The following is a 15,629-nucleotide window of genomic DNA, read 5'->3' on the forward strand; positions in this document are numbered from 1 at the left end:
CCATCCCATCCCAGAGATCCCATCCGAGGGATAACATCCCATCCCATCGCAAAGATCCCATCCCATCCCAGGGATCCCATCCCTGGGATCCCATCCCATCCCAGGGATCCCATCCCATCCCATCACATCCCATCCCATGGATCCCATCCCAACCCAGGGATCCCATCCCATCCCATCCCATCCCATCCCATCCCATCCCATCCCATCCCATCCCATCCCATCCCATCCCATCCCACGGATCCCATCTCATCCTAACCTATCCCATCCCGTCCCGTCCCATCCCATCCCATCCCATCCCGTCCCATCCCATCCCATCCCATTCCAGAGATCCCATCCCAGGGATCCCATCCCAGGGATCCGATCCCATCGCAGGGATCCCATCCCATCCCATCACATCCCATCCCATGGATCCCATCCTATCCCATCTCATCCCATCCCATCCCATCCCATCCCATACCATCCCATCCCAGGGATCCCATCCCAGGGATCCCATCCCACCCCATCGCAGGGATCCCATCCCATCGTAGGGATCCCATCCCATCCCACCCCAGGGATCCCATCCCAGGGATCCCATCCCATCCCATCGCATCGCTGGGATCCCATCCCATCGTAGGGATCCCATCCCATCCCAGGGACCCCATCCCAGGGATCCCATCCCATCCCAGGGATCCCATCCCATCCCATCCCATCCCATCTCATCCCATTCCATCCCATTCCATCCCATCCCATCCCATCACATCCCAGTGATCCCATCCCAGGGATCCCATCCCATCTCAGGGATCCCATCCTATCCCATCCCATCCCAGGAATCCCATACCATCCCATCTCATCCCAGCGATGGCACCCCATCCCATCTCATCCCAGGGATCCCATCCCATCCCAACCTATCCCAACCCATCCCGTCCCATCCCATCCCATCCCATCCCATCCCATCCCATCCCATCCCATCCCAGAGATCCCATCCGAGGGATAACATCCCATCCCATCCCATCGCAGAGATCCCATCCCATCCCAGGGATCCCATCCCTGGGATCCCATCCCATCCCAGGGATCCCATCCCATCCCATCTCATCCCATCCCATGGATCCCATCCCAACCCAGGGATCCCATCCCATCCCATCCCATCCCAGGGATACCATCCCATCCCAACACATCCCATCCCACCCCATCCCATCCCATCCCATCCCATCCCATCCCATCCCATCCCATCCCATCCCATCCCATCCCAGGGATCCCCTCCCATCCCAGGGATCCCATCCCATCCCGTCCCATCCCATCCCATCCCATCCCATCCCATCCCATCCCATCCCATCCCATCCCATCCCATCCCAGAGATCCCATCCCAGGGATAACATCTCATCCCATCCCATCGCAGAGATCCCATCTTATCCCAGGGATCCCATCCCTGGGATCCCATCCCATCCCAGAGATCCCATCCCAGGGATCCCATCCCATCCCAGGGATCCCATCCCATCCCATCACATCCCATCCCATGGATCCCATCCTATCCCATCTCATCCCATCCCATCCCATCCCATCCCATCCCATTCCATCCCATCCCATCCCATCCCATCCCATCCCATCCCATCCCATCCCATCCCATCCCATCCCATCCCATCCCATCCCATCCCATCCCATCCCATGGATCCCATCCCAACCCAGGGATCCCACCCCATCCCATCCCATCCCATCCCATCCCATCCCATCCCATCCCAGGGATCCCCTCCCATCCCAGGGATCCCATCCCATCCCATCCCATCCCATCAATCCCAGGGATCCCATCCCTGGTATCCCATCCCATCCCAGGGATCCCATCCCAGAGATTCCATCCCATTCCAGGGATGCCATCCCATACGAGGGATCACATTCCAGGGATCCCAACCCAGGGATGCCATCCCATCCAATCCCAGGCATCCAATCGCATCCCATTTCATCGCAGGGATCCCATCCCATCCCATCCCATCCCATCCCATCCCATCCCATCCCAGGGATCCCATCCCATCCCATCCCAGGGATCCCACCCCATCCCATCCCATCCCACCCAATCCCATCCCAGGCATCCCATACGCGGGATCCCATCCCATCCCATTTCAGGGATCCCATCCATCCCAACCCATCTCAGCCCAGGGATCGCATCCCATCCCATCCCAGGGATCCCATCTCATCCCAACCTATCCCATCCCGTCCCGTCCCATCCTATCCCATCCCATCCCATCCCATCCCATCCCATCCCGTCCCATCCCATCCCATCCCATTCCAGAGATCCCATCCCAAGGATCCCATCCCAGGGATCCCATCCCATCCCAGGGATCCCATCCCATCCCATCACATCCCATCCCATGGATCCCATCCTATCCCATCTCATCCCATCCCATCCCATCCCATCCCATCCCATACCATCCCATACCATCCCATCCCAGGGATCCCATCCCAGGGATCCCATCCCACCCCATCGCAGGGATCCCATCCCATCGTAGGGATCCCATCCCATCCCAGGGACCCCATCCCAGGGATCCCATCCCATCCCAGGGATCCCATCCCATCCCATCCCATGGATCCCATCCCATCCCATCCCATCCCATCCAATCCCACCCCAGGGATCCCATCCCAGGGATCCCATCCCATCCCATCGCAGGGATCCCATCCCATCGTAGGGATCCCATCCCATCCCATCCCATCCCAGGGACCCCATCCCAGGGATCCCATCCCATCCCAGGGATCCCATCCCATCCCATCCCATCCCATCCCATCCCATCCCATCCCATCCCATCTCATCCCATTCCATCCCATTCCATCCCATCCCATCACATCACATCCCAGTGATCCCATCCCAGGGATCCCATCCCATCTCAGGGATCCCATCCCTGGGATCCCATCCCATCCCAGAGATCCCATCCCAGGGATCCCATCCCATCCCAGGGATCCCATCCCATCCCATCACATCCCATCCCATGGATCCCATCCTATCCCATCTCATCCCATCCCATCCCATCCCATTCCATCCCATCCCATCCCATCCCATCCCATCCCATCCCATCCCATCCCATCCCATCCCATCCCATCCCATCCCATCCCATCCCATCCCATGGATCCCATCCCAACCCAGGGATCCCATCCCATCCCATCCCATCCCTGGGATACCCTCCCATCCCAACACATCCCATCCCACCCCATCCCATCCCATCCCATCCCATCCCATCCCATCCCATCCCATCCCATCCCATCCCATCCCAGGGATCCCCTCCCATCCCAGGGATCCCATCCCATCCCATCCAATCCCATCCCATCCCATCCCATCCCATCCCATCCCAGGGATCCCCTCCCATCCCAGGGATCCCATCCCAGGGATCCCATCCCATCCCATCCCATCCCATCCCATCCCATCCCATCCCATCCCATCCCATCCCATCCCATGGATCCCATCCCAACCCAGGGATCCCATCCCATCCCATCCCAGGGATACACTCCCATCCCAACACATCCCATCCCATCCCATCCCATCCCATCCCAGGAATCCCATCCCATCCCATGCCATCTCAGGGATCCAATACCATCCCATCTCATCCCAGGGATGGCACCCCATCCCATCTCATCCCAGGGATCCCATCCCATCCCAACCTATCCCAACCCATCCCGTCCCATCCCATCCCATCCCATCCCAGAGATCCCATCCGAGGGATAACATCCCATCCCATCCCATCGCAGAGATCCCATCCCATCCCAGGGATCCCATCCCTGGGATCCCATCCCATCCCAGGGATCCCATCCCATCGCATCACATCCCATCCCATGGATCCCATCCCAACCCAGGGATCCCATCCCATCCCATCCCATCCCATCCCATCCCATCCCATCCCATCCCAGGGATACCATCCCACCCCAACACATCCCATCCCACCCCATCCCATCCCAGAGATCCCATCTCAGGCATAACATCCCATCCCATCCCATCGCAGAGATCCCATCTTATCCCAGGGATCCCATCCCTGGGATCCCATCCCATCCCAGAGATCCCATCCCAGGGATCCCATCCCATCCCAGGGATCCCATCCCATCCCATCACATCCCATCCCATGGATCCCATCCTATCCCATCTCATCCCATCCCATCCCATTCCATCCCATCCCATCCCATCCCATCCCATCCCATCCCATCCCATCCCATCCCATCCCATCCCATGCATCCCATCCCAACCCAGGGATCCCATCCCATCCCATCCCTGGGATACCCTCCCATCCCAACACATCCCATCCCTCCCCATCCCATCCCATCCCATCCCATCCCATCCCATCCCATCCCATCCCATCCCTTCCCATCCCATCCCATCCCATGGATCCCATCCCATCCCAGGGATCCCCTCCCATCCCAGGGATCCCATCCCATCGCATCACATCCCATCCCATGGATCCCATCCCATCCCAGGGATCCCCTCCCATCCCAGGGATCCCATCCCATCCCATCCCATCCAATCCCATCCCATCCCATCCCAGGGATCCCCTCCCATCCCAGGGATCCCATCCCATCCCATCCCATCCCATCCCATCCCATCCCATCCCATCCCATGGATCCCATCCCAACCCAGGGATCCCATCCCATCCCATCCCATCCCATCCCATCCCATCCCAGGGATACCCTCCCATCCCAACACATCCCATCCCATCCCATCCCATCCCATCCCATCCCATCCCATCCCAGGGATCCCCTCCCATCCCAGGGATCCCATCCCATCCCATCCCATCCAATCCCATCCCATCCCATCCCATCCCATCTTATCCCAGGGATCCCCTCCCATCCCAGGGATCCCATCCCATCCCATCCCATCCCATCCCATCAATCCCAGGGATCCCATCCCAGGTATCCCATCCCATCCCAGGGATCCCATCCCATCCCATCCCAGGGATCCCACCCCATCCCATCCCACCCAATCCCATCCCAGGCATCCCATACGCGGGATCCCATCCCCTCCCATTTCAGGGATCCCATCCATCCCAACCCATCTCAGCCCAGGGATCGCATCCCATCCCATCCCAGGGATCCCATCTCATCCCAACCTATCCCATCCCGTCCCGTCCCATCCCATCCCATCCCATCCCATCCCGTCCCATCCCATCCCATCCCATTCCAGAGATCCCATCCCAGGGATCCCATCCCAGGGATCACATCCCATCCCAGGGATCCCATCCCATCCCATCACATCCCATCCCATGGATCCCATCCTATCCCATCCCATGGATCCCATCCCAACCCAGGGATCCCATCCCATCCCATCCCATCCCATGCCAGGGATACCATCCCATCCCAACACATCCCATCCCACCCCATCCCATCCCATCCCATCGCATCCCATCCCATCCCATCCCATCCCATCCCATTCCATCCCAGGGATCCCCTCCCATCCCAGGGATCCCATCCCATCCCATCCCATCCCATCCCAGGGATCCCGTCCCATCCCAGGGATCCCATCCCATCCCATCCCATCACATCCCATCCCATCCCATCCCATCAATCCCAGGTATCCCATCCCAGGGATCCCATCCCATCCCAGGGATCCCATCCCAGGGATGCCATCCCATCCCAGGGATGCCATCCCATACGAGGGATCACATTCCAGGGATCCCAACCCAGGGATCCCATCCCATCCAATCCCAGGCATCCAATCCCATCCCATTTCATCGCAGGGATCCCATCCCAACCTATCCCATCCCATCTCATCCCATCCCATCCCATCCCAGGGGTCCCATCCCATCCCATCCCATCCCAGGGATCACATCTCATTCCAGGGATCCCATCCCAGGGATCGCATCCCATCCCAGGAATCCCATCCCAGGGATCCGATCCCAACCCTGGGATCCCAACCTATCCCAGAGATCCCAGCCCATCCCATCCCAGGGATCCCATCCCAGGCATCCCATCCCAGGGATCCCATCCCATCCCATCCCATCCCATCCCATCCCATCCCATCCCACTGATCCCATCCCATCCCATCCCATCCCAGGGATCACATCCCATCCCATCCCATCTCAGGGATCCCATCCCATCCCATCTCCTCCCAGGGATCGCACCCCATCCCATCTCATCCCAGGGATCGCATCCCATCCCATCCCAGGGATCCCATCCCATCCCAACCTATCCCATCCCATCCTGTCCCATCCCATCCCATCCCATCACATCCCATCCCATGGATCCCATCCTATCCCATCTCATCCCATCCCATCCCATCCCATCCCATCCCATACCATCCCATCCCATCCCAGGGATCCCATCCCAGGGATCCCATCCCACCCCATCGCAGGGATCCCATCCCATCGTAGGGATCCCATCCCATCCCAGGGATCCCATCCCATCCCAGGGATCCCATCCCATCCCATCCCATGGATCCCATCCCATCCCATCCCATCCCATCCAATCCCACCCCAGGGATCCCATCCCAGGGATCCCATCCCATCCCATCCCATCGCAGGGATCCCATCCCATCGTAGGGATCCCATCCCATCCCATCCCAGGGACCCCATCCCAGGGATCCCATCCCATCCCAGGGATCCCATCCCATCCCATCCCATCCCATCCCATCCCATCCCATCCCATCCCATTTCATCCCATTCCATCCCATTCCATCCCATCCCATCCCATCACATCCCGGTGATCCCATCCCAGGGATCCCATCCCATCTCAGGGATCCCATCCCATCCCATCTCATCCCAGGGATGGCACCCCATCCCATCTCATCCCAGGGATCCCATCCCATCCCAACCTATCCCAACCCATCCCGTCCCATCCCATCCCATCCCATCCCATCCCATCCCATCCCATCCCATCCCAGAGATCCCATCCGAGGGATAACATCCCATCCCATCCCATCGCAGAGATCCCATCCCATCCCAGGGATCCCATCCCTGGGATCCCATCCCATCCCATCACATCCCATTCAAATGGATCCCATCCCAACTCAGGGATCCCATCCCATCCCATCCCATCCCATCCCATCCCATCCCATCCCAGGTATCCCATCTCATCCCAACCTATCCCATCCCGTCCCGTCCCATCCCATCCCATCCCATCCCATCCCATCCCATCCCATCCCGTCCCATCCCATCCCATCCCATTCCAGAGATCCCATCCCAGGCATCCCATCCCAGGGATCCCATCCCATCCCAGGGATCCCATCCCATCCCATCACATCCCATCCCATGGATCCCATCCTATCCCATCTCATCCCATCCCATCCCATCCCATCCCATACCATACCATCCCATCCCAGGGATCCCATCCCAGGGATCCCATCCCACCCCATCGCAGGGATCCCATCCCATCGTAGGGATCCCATCCCATCCCAGGGACCCCATCCCAGGGATCCCATCCCATCCCAGGGATCCCATCCCATCCCATCCCATCCCATCTCATCCCATTCCATCCCATTCCATCCCATCCCATCCCATCACATCCCAGTGATCCCATCCCAGGGATCCCATCCCATCTCAGGGATCCCATCCTATCCCATCCCATCCCAGGAATCCCATACCATCCCATCTCATCCCAGGGATGGCACCCCATCCCATCTCATCCCAGGGATCCCATCCCATCCCACCCTATCCCAACCCATCCCGTCCCATCCCATCCCTTCCCATCCCATCCCATCCCATCCCAGAGATCCCATCCGAGGGATAACATCCCATCCCATCCCATCGCAGAGATCCCATCCCATCCCAGGGATCCCATCCCTGGGATCCCATCCCATCCCAGGGATCCCATCCCATCCCATCACATCCCATCCCATGGATCCCATCCCAACCCAGGGATCCCATCCCATCCCATCCCATCCCATCCCATCCCATCCCATCCCAGGGATCCCCTCCCATCCCTGGGATCCCATCCCATCCCGTCCCATCCCATCCCATCCCATCCCATCCCATCCCATCCCATCCCATCCCATCCCATCCCATCCCATCCCAGAGATCCCATCCCAGGGATCCCATCCCATCCCAGGGATCCCATCCCATCCCATCACATCCCATCCCATGGATCCCATCCTATCCCATCCCATCCCATCCCATCCCATCCCATTCCATCCCACCCCATCCCATCCCATCCCATCCCATCCCATCCCATCCCATCCCAGGGATCCCCTCCCATCCCAGGGATCCCATCCCATCCCATCCCATCACATCCCATCCCATCCCATCCCATCAATCCCAGGTATCCCATCCCAGGGATCCCATCCCATCCCAGGGATCCCATCCCAGGGATGCCATCCCATCCCAGGGATGCCATCCCATACGAGGGATCACATTCCAGGGATCCCAACCCAGGGATCCCATCCCATCCAATCCCAGACATCCAATCCCATCCCATTTCATCGCAGGGATCCCATCCCAACCTATCCCATCCCATCCCATCCCATCCCATCCCATCCCATCCCATCCCAGGGATCTCATCCCATCCCATCCCATCCCATCCCATCCCATCCCATCCCATCCCATCCCATCCCATCCCAGGGGTCCCATCCCATCCCATCCCATCCCAGGGATCACATCTCATTCCAGGGATCCCATCCCAGGGATCGCATCCCATCCCAGGAATCCCATCCCAGGGATCCGATCCCAACCCTGGGATCCCATCCTATCCCAGAGATCCCAGCCCATCCCATCCCATCCCAGGGATCCCATCCCAGGCATCCCATCCCAGGGATCCCATCCCATCCCATCCCATCCCATCCCACTGATCCCATCCCATCCCATCCCATCCCATCCCAGGGATCACATCCCATCCCATCCCATCTCAGGGATCCCATCCCATCCCATCTCCTCCCAGGGATCGCACCCCATCCCATCTCATCCCAGGGATCGCATCCCATCCCATCCCAGGGATCCCATCCCATCCCAACCTATCCCATCCCATCCTGTCCCATCCCATCCCATCCCATCCCAGAGATCCCATCCCAGGGATAACATCCCATCCCATCCAATCGCAGAGATCCCATCCCATCCGAGGGATGCCATCCCGGGGATCCCATCCCATCCCAGGGATCCCATCCCAGGGATCCCATCCCATCCCAGGGATCCCATCCCATCCCATCACATCCCATCCCATGGATCCCATCCTATCCCATCTCATCCCATCCCATCCCATCCCATCCCATCCCATCCCATCCCATCCCATCCCATCCCATCCCATCCCATCCCATGGATCCCATCCCAACCCAGGGATCCCATCCCATCCCATCCCATCCCTGGGCTACCCTCCCATCCCAACACATCCCATCCCACCCCATCCCATCCCATCCCATCCCATCCCATCCCATCCCATCCCATCCCATCCCATCCCATCCCATCCCATTCCAGGGATCCCCTCCCATCCCAGGGATCCCATCCCATCCCATCCAATCCCATCCCATCCCATCCCATCCCAGGGATCCCCTCCCATCCCAGGGATCCCATCCCATCCCATCCCATCCCATGGATCCCATCCCAACCCAGGGATACCCTCCCATCCCATTTCATCCCATCCCATCCCATCCCATCCCATCCCATCCCAGGGATCCCCTCCCATCCCAGGGATCCCATCCCATCCCATCCCATCCAATCCCATCCCATCCCATCCCATCCCATCCCATCCCATCCCATCCCATCCCATCCCATCTTATCCCAGGGATCCCCTCCCATCCCAGGGATCCCATCCCATCCCATCCCATCCCATCCCATCAATCCCAGGGATCCCATCCCAGGTATCCCATCCCATCCCAGGGATCCCATCCCAGGGATTCCATCCCATTCCAGGGATGCCATCCCATACGAGGGATCACATTCCAGGGATCCCAACCCAGGGATGCCATCCCATCCAATCCCAGGCATCCAATCGCATCCCATTTCATCGCAGGGATCCCATCCCATCCATCCCAACCCATCTCAGCCCAGGGATCGCATCCCATCCCATCCCAGGGATCCCATCCCATCCCAACCTATCCCATCCAGTCCCGTCCCGTCCCATCCCATCCCATCCCGTCCCATCCCATCCCATCCCATTCCAGAGATCCCATCCCAGGGATCCCATCCCAGGGATCCCATCCCATCCCATCACATCCCATCCCATGGATCCCATCCTATCCCATCTCATCCCATCCCATCCCATCCCATCCCATCCCATCCCATCCCATACCATCCCATCCCATCCCAGGGATCCCATCCCAGGGATCCCATCCCACCCCATCGCAGGGATCCCATCCCATCGTAGGGATCCCATCCCATCCCAGGGATCCCATCCCATCCCAGGGATCCCATCCCATCCCATCCCATGGATCCCATCCCATCCCATCCCATCCAATCCCACCCCAGGGATCCCATCCCAGGGATGCCATCCCATCCAATCCCAGGCATCCAATCGCATCCCATTTCATCGCAGGAATCCCATCCCATCCCATCCCATCCCATCCCAGGGATCCCATCCCATCCCATTTCAGGGATCCCATTCATCCCATCCCATCTCAGCCCAGGGATCGCATCCCATCCCATCCCAGGGATCCCATCCCATCCCAACCTATCCCATCCCGTCCCGTCCCGTCCCATCCCATCCCATCCCATCCCATCCCGTCCCATCCCATCCCATTCCAGAGATCCCATCCCAGGGATCCCATCCCAGGGATCCCATCCCATCCCAGGGATCCCATCCCATCCCAGGGATCCCACCCCATCCCATCCCACCCCATCCCATACCAGGCATCCCATACGCGGGATCCCATCCCATCCCATTTCAGGGATCCCATCCATCCCATCCCATCTCAGCCCAGGGATCGCATCCCATCCCATCCCCGGGATCCCATCCCATCCCAACCTATCCCATCCCGTCCCGTCCCATCCCATCCCATCCCATCCCATCCCATCCCGTCCCATCCCATCCCATTCCAGAGATCCCATCCGAGGGATCCCATCCCAGGGATCCCATCCCAGGGATCCCATCCCATCCCATCACATCCCATCCCATGGATCCCATCCTATCCCATCTCATCCCATCCCATCCCATACCATCCCATCCCAGGGATCCCATCCCATCGTAGGGATCCCATCCCATCCCATCCCATCCCAGGGACCCCATCCCAGGGATCACATCCAATCCCAGGGATCCCATCCCATCCCATCCCATGGATCCCATCCCATCCCATCCCATCCAATCCCATCCCAGGGATCCCATCGCAGGGATCCCATCCCATCCCATCCCATCGCAGGGATCCCATCCCATCATAGGGATCCCATCCCATCCCATCCCAGGGACCCCATCCCACGGATCCCATCCCATCCCAGGGATCCCATCCCATCCCATCCCATCCCATCCCATCCCATCCCATCCCATCCCATCCCATTCCATCCCATTCCATCCCATCCCATCCCATCCCATCCCATCACATCCCAGTGATCCCATCCCAGGGATCCCATCCCATCTCAGGGATCCCATCCCATCCCATCCCATCCCATCCCAGGGATCACATCCCATCCCATCCCATCCCATCCCATCCCATCTCAGGGATCCCATCCCATCTCATCCCAGGGATGGCACCCCATCCCATCTCATCCCAGGGATCCCATCCCATCCCAACCTATCCCATCCCATCCCGTCCCATCCCATCCCATCCCACCCCATCCCATCCCATCCCATCCCATCCCAGGGATCCTCTCCCATCCCAGGGATCCCATCCCAGGGATACCATCTGTCCTAGGGTGATGTTATGGTGTTTCTATCTCCAATCGTGTGTCCTGATTATGTTTGGTATTATGTCCTGTGGTTCCAGGACTGAGTCTGAGAGTGAAGCTTTGTTTTGTCTTGTTATCCGCCGGCTCACCTCCCCCATGGTCTATGTTTAGGAGAGGTTTTAGCTCGGCTTGCTTGCTTGCTTGCTTGCTTGCTTGCTTGCCTGCTTGCTTGCCTGCTTGCTCGCTTCTGCCTTTTTCTTTCCTTCGCTTTGCCCTTGCTTTCTGCTTATTAGTTAGTTCAGCTAGGCAGTCCAACTTTTTCCCTGGACTGTTTTCTCTTCCACCCCGTCCCCTCCCTCTCCTGGATACCATCTGAACGGACGGGGACCTGGGAACCCCCAGAAACACCGGGAGGCTACACTTTGTCACCTGCAGCAGTCATCCCCAGCGCCAGAGACTGATAACTGAGCGACCACTCGCCAGAGAGACTGAGTTTGTCATCCCTTCAGAACGGTGAAAGAGTTTTTTTGTCAGCTGGTGTTGTCTTTTTTCCCTGTGCTGGGGAGTGTCTTGCTTGTTAAATAAACAGGTTTTTTCTCCCACTCTTCTCCGAGGAAATTCTTCCCGAACCCGGTGGGGTGGGGGGGGAGGAGTCGTGGGGTTTGCTGTCTGGGGGCTCCTTCTGGAGGTTTTCCCCCAAATTTGCCCAAAACCAGGACAAATAAATTGGCGCCCAACTCGGGGCTCGAAAAAGTGGGAAAAAACCCTGTTCTAATAATAATAATTTGGTTCAAATTCTTTTGTGTTGGTATAGAGCAGTTATTGGCTATGTTGTTGGAATTCATGTCTTTTGGGGTGGAGGCCTGCATGGGATTCTGGTCCCTAGGGTTTTTTGAAGTCCTAATACCTTTGTGGTCCCTGGGTTTATTTGCTTATCCAGAAATAGCTCCGGTATTGTCCCTAATGCGTAGTTTCTGTAGCAGAGGGGCATTGACCAAAATATCCATCGGGCTGGGCTTGGTTTTAATGGCCTGCAGGAGATTTATAAAGGTGCTGGAATCTGTTCCAGGAATGTATGGTTCTTGGTTGTGGTTGTGCACTCAGTTTGTTAGAGGAGAAGCAGGGGATGAGGCTTTTCAGCCTTTGTTCTCCTTCTTCTCCTCTGAATTTGTTACATCCTTATTAGAGAATGTTCAGTTCCCCCTGAGTGTTAAAGAGACCATCTTTCTGGTGTTTAATATAGTAAGCTTTCTCTATACAGTCTGCAGTTTCTCTAGAATGAGAGCTGAGATTTCTAGAGGGGCTGAGACCCCTGACCCCAGAGTAGAGCCAGGCGTGAGGAATCCTGAATGGTGTGGGAAATGGGAGGATATGGGCCAAATCTTAAAGGAATTTTCTGACCCTACATCCTGGGATTTTCCATGTGAACAAATTCAGAACCCAGCTGAGGTGGCAAAGTACCTGAAAGAGAAGTGCCATGGTAATTCTAAGGAGAAGAAGATCATTGCAGTGAGCTGGGCCCTGGCATATGCTTACCGTACCCTGCTAGATACTGTAGGGCAGCAGACAGAGGAAGGGGGACAGGCAGATAAATCAGCCACTATCCCAGTCACTCAGGCTGCAGCCAACACCCCAGGCTCGAGGCCAACAACTACACCAGACAGTAAGCCTCAACCAATGGCTGTTGCTACCAGCACGAGAAGTGGAAAGTGCACAGACAAGACTGATCGACCAGTGGATGATGATGATGATGATGCAGGAGAAGGACCCTCGACGCCTCCTGACATAAAACCAGGAGTCAAAGCAACTGGTAAAAGATCAGAGGCCAATATTGAGTCTTTTTCCCTAAAGGACCTCCGTGGCCTAAGAAAGGATTACACCCGACGACCTGATGAGTCTATAATTAGTTGGTTGGTCCGTCTTTGGGATGCTGCAGGCGAGGCTACAATTCTGGATGGCACTGAAGCCAGGCATTTGGGATCCCTGTCACATGATCCTGTCATCGACCAAGGAATGATGAGAGGGCCTAACCCTCACAGCCTCTGGGCACGGGTCCTGGACAGTGTAGCACAAAGATACCTGTGTGCAGATGATCTTTATATGCAGCAGACCCACTGGAAGACGATAGAACAAGGGATCCAACGCCTGAGAGAAATGGCAGTGGCAGAGATTATCTTCTCAGATGACATAACAACTAGGAATCCGGACTTGGTACCATGTACATCTGTGATGTGGCGAAAACTTGTACGACTTGGGCCCCATGAATATGCTTCTGCTTTAGCAATAATGAAGCGGGACGAGAGGGATGAGACCGTGCTTGATATGGCAAAGAAGCTCCGAGCATATGCAGATGCTGTGCATGGCCCAACACATGCCAGAATTGCAGCTGTGGAAACACGTCTGCAGAAATTAGAAGACAAGATAGAGGAGAATCATAAAAGACTCAGGGAGGAGATTAAAGAGGACCTTCTCCAAATCTCAGCAGTACAAATTAGAGGCCCTGGTATCCAACGCAGACGTTCCCCTGATGGGGAGAGGAGGTACACCCCACGAGCTGAGCTGTGGTTCTTCCTACGTGATTGCGGAGAAAACATGAGGAGATGGGATGGAAAATCTACTGCTGCTCTGGCACAACGGGTGCGTGAATTGAAGGAAGGCAAGACCCAAAGAGGAAGTTCCACCAAAAGGAGAGCAGCTCCAGTTGCCCGTAGCCAAGCTGCCAAGTATGATGATGATGATATATCTGATCCCCTTGAAGGAACCTCTAAGACATATGCCCAAGGAAAGAAGGATAAACAGGCTTAGAGGGGCCCTGCCTCTAGCCAGGGAGAGGCGAGGGAAAATCGTGTCTTCTGGACTGTGTGGATTCGTTGGCCTGGCACATCGGAACCACAAAAGTATAAAGCTTTGGTTGATACTGGTGCCCAATGCACATTAGTCCCATCAAGATATGTGGGGGCAGAATCTGTTTCTATTGCTGGTGTGACAGGTGGATCACAGGACTTTACCTTGGTGGAAGCTGATGTGAGCTTGACTGGACATGAATGGAAAAAACATCCTATTGTGACTGGCCCAGAGGCCCCATGCATTTTGGGCATAGATTACCTCCGAAGGGGGTATTTTAAAGATCCAAAAGGATTCAGGTGGGCATTTGGGATAGCAGCTGTGGTGACAGAGGGCATCCAGCAATTGAACACCTTGTCTGGACTGTCTGAGAATCCAAGTACTGTAGGACTTCTGAAAGGAGAAGAGCAAAAGGTACCAATTGCCACTTCCATAGTGCATCGCCGACAATACAGAACAACTCGAGATGCTGTGGTTCCCATCCATAAAATGATCCGTGAGCTGGAGAGCCAAGGGGTGGTCAGCAAAACCCACTCACCCTTCAACAGCCCCATCTGGCCTGTACGTAAATCGGAAGGAGAATGGAGACTGACCGTAGACTATCGTGCATTGAATGAGGTGACTCCACCGCTGAGCGCTGCCGTGCCGGACATGCTGGAACTGCAGTACGAGCTGGAGTCCAAGGCAGCAAAGTGGTACGCCACTATCGATATCGCCAATGCATTTTTCTCCATTCCTCTGGCAGCAGAGTGCAGGCCTCAGTTCGCTTTCACATGGAGGGGAGTGCAGTACACCTGGAATCGACTGCCCCAGGGGTGGAAGCACAGTCCTACTATCTGCCATGGACTGATCCAGACTACACTAGAAAAAGGTGAGGCTCCAGAACATTTACAATATATTGATGATATCATTGTGTGGGGGAACACAGCAGCAGAAGTGTTCAAGAAAGGAGAGAGAATCATCCAAATCCTCCTGGAAGCCGGCTTCGCCATCAAGAAGAGTAAAGTTAAGGGACCTGCTCGAGAGATCCAGTTCCTGGGAGTGAAGTGGCAAGATGGACGGCGTCAGATTCCTACTGATGTCATCAACAAAATCACAGCTATGTCC

The sequence above is a fragment of the Sturnus vulgaris genome, chromosome W, assembly GCF_052056855.1.
Source record: "Sturnus vulgaris isolate bStuVul1 chromosome W, bStuVul1.hap1, whole genome shotgun sequence".
NCBI classification, from domain to species: domain Eukaryota; kingdom Metazoa; phylum Chordata; class Aves; order Passeriformes; family Sturnidae; genus Sturnus; species Sturnus vulgaris.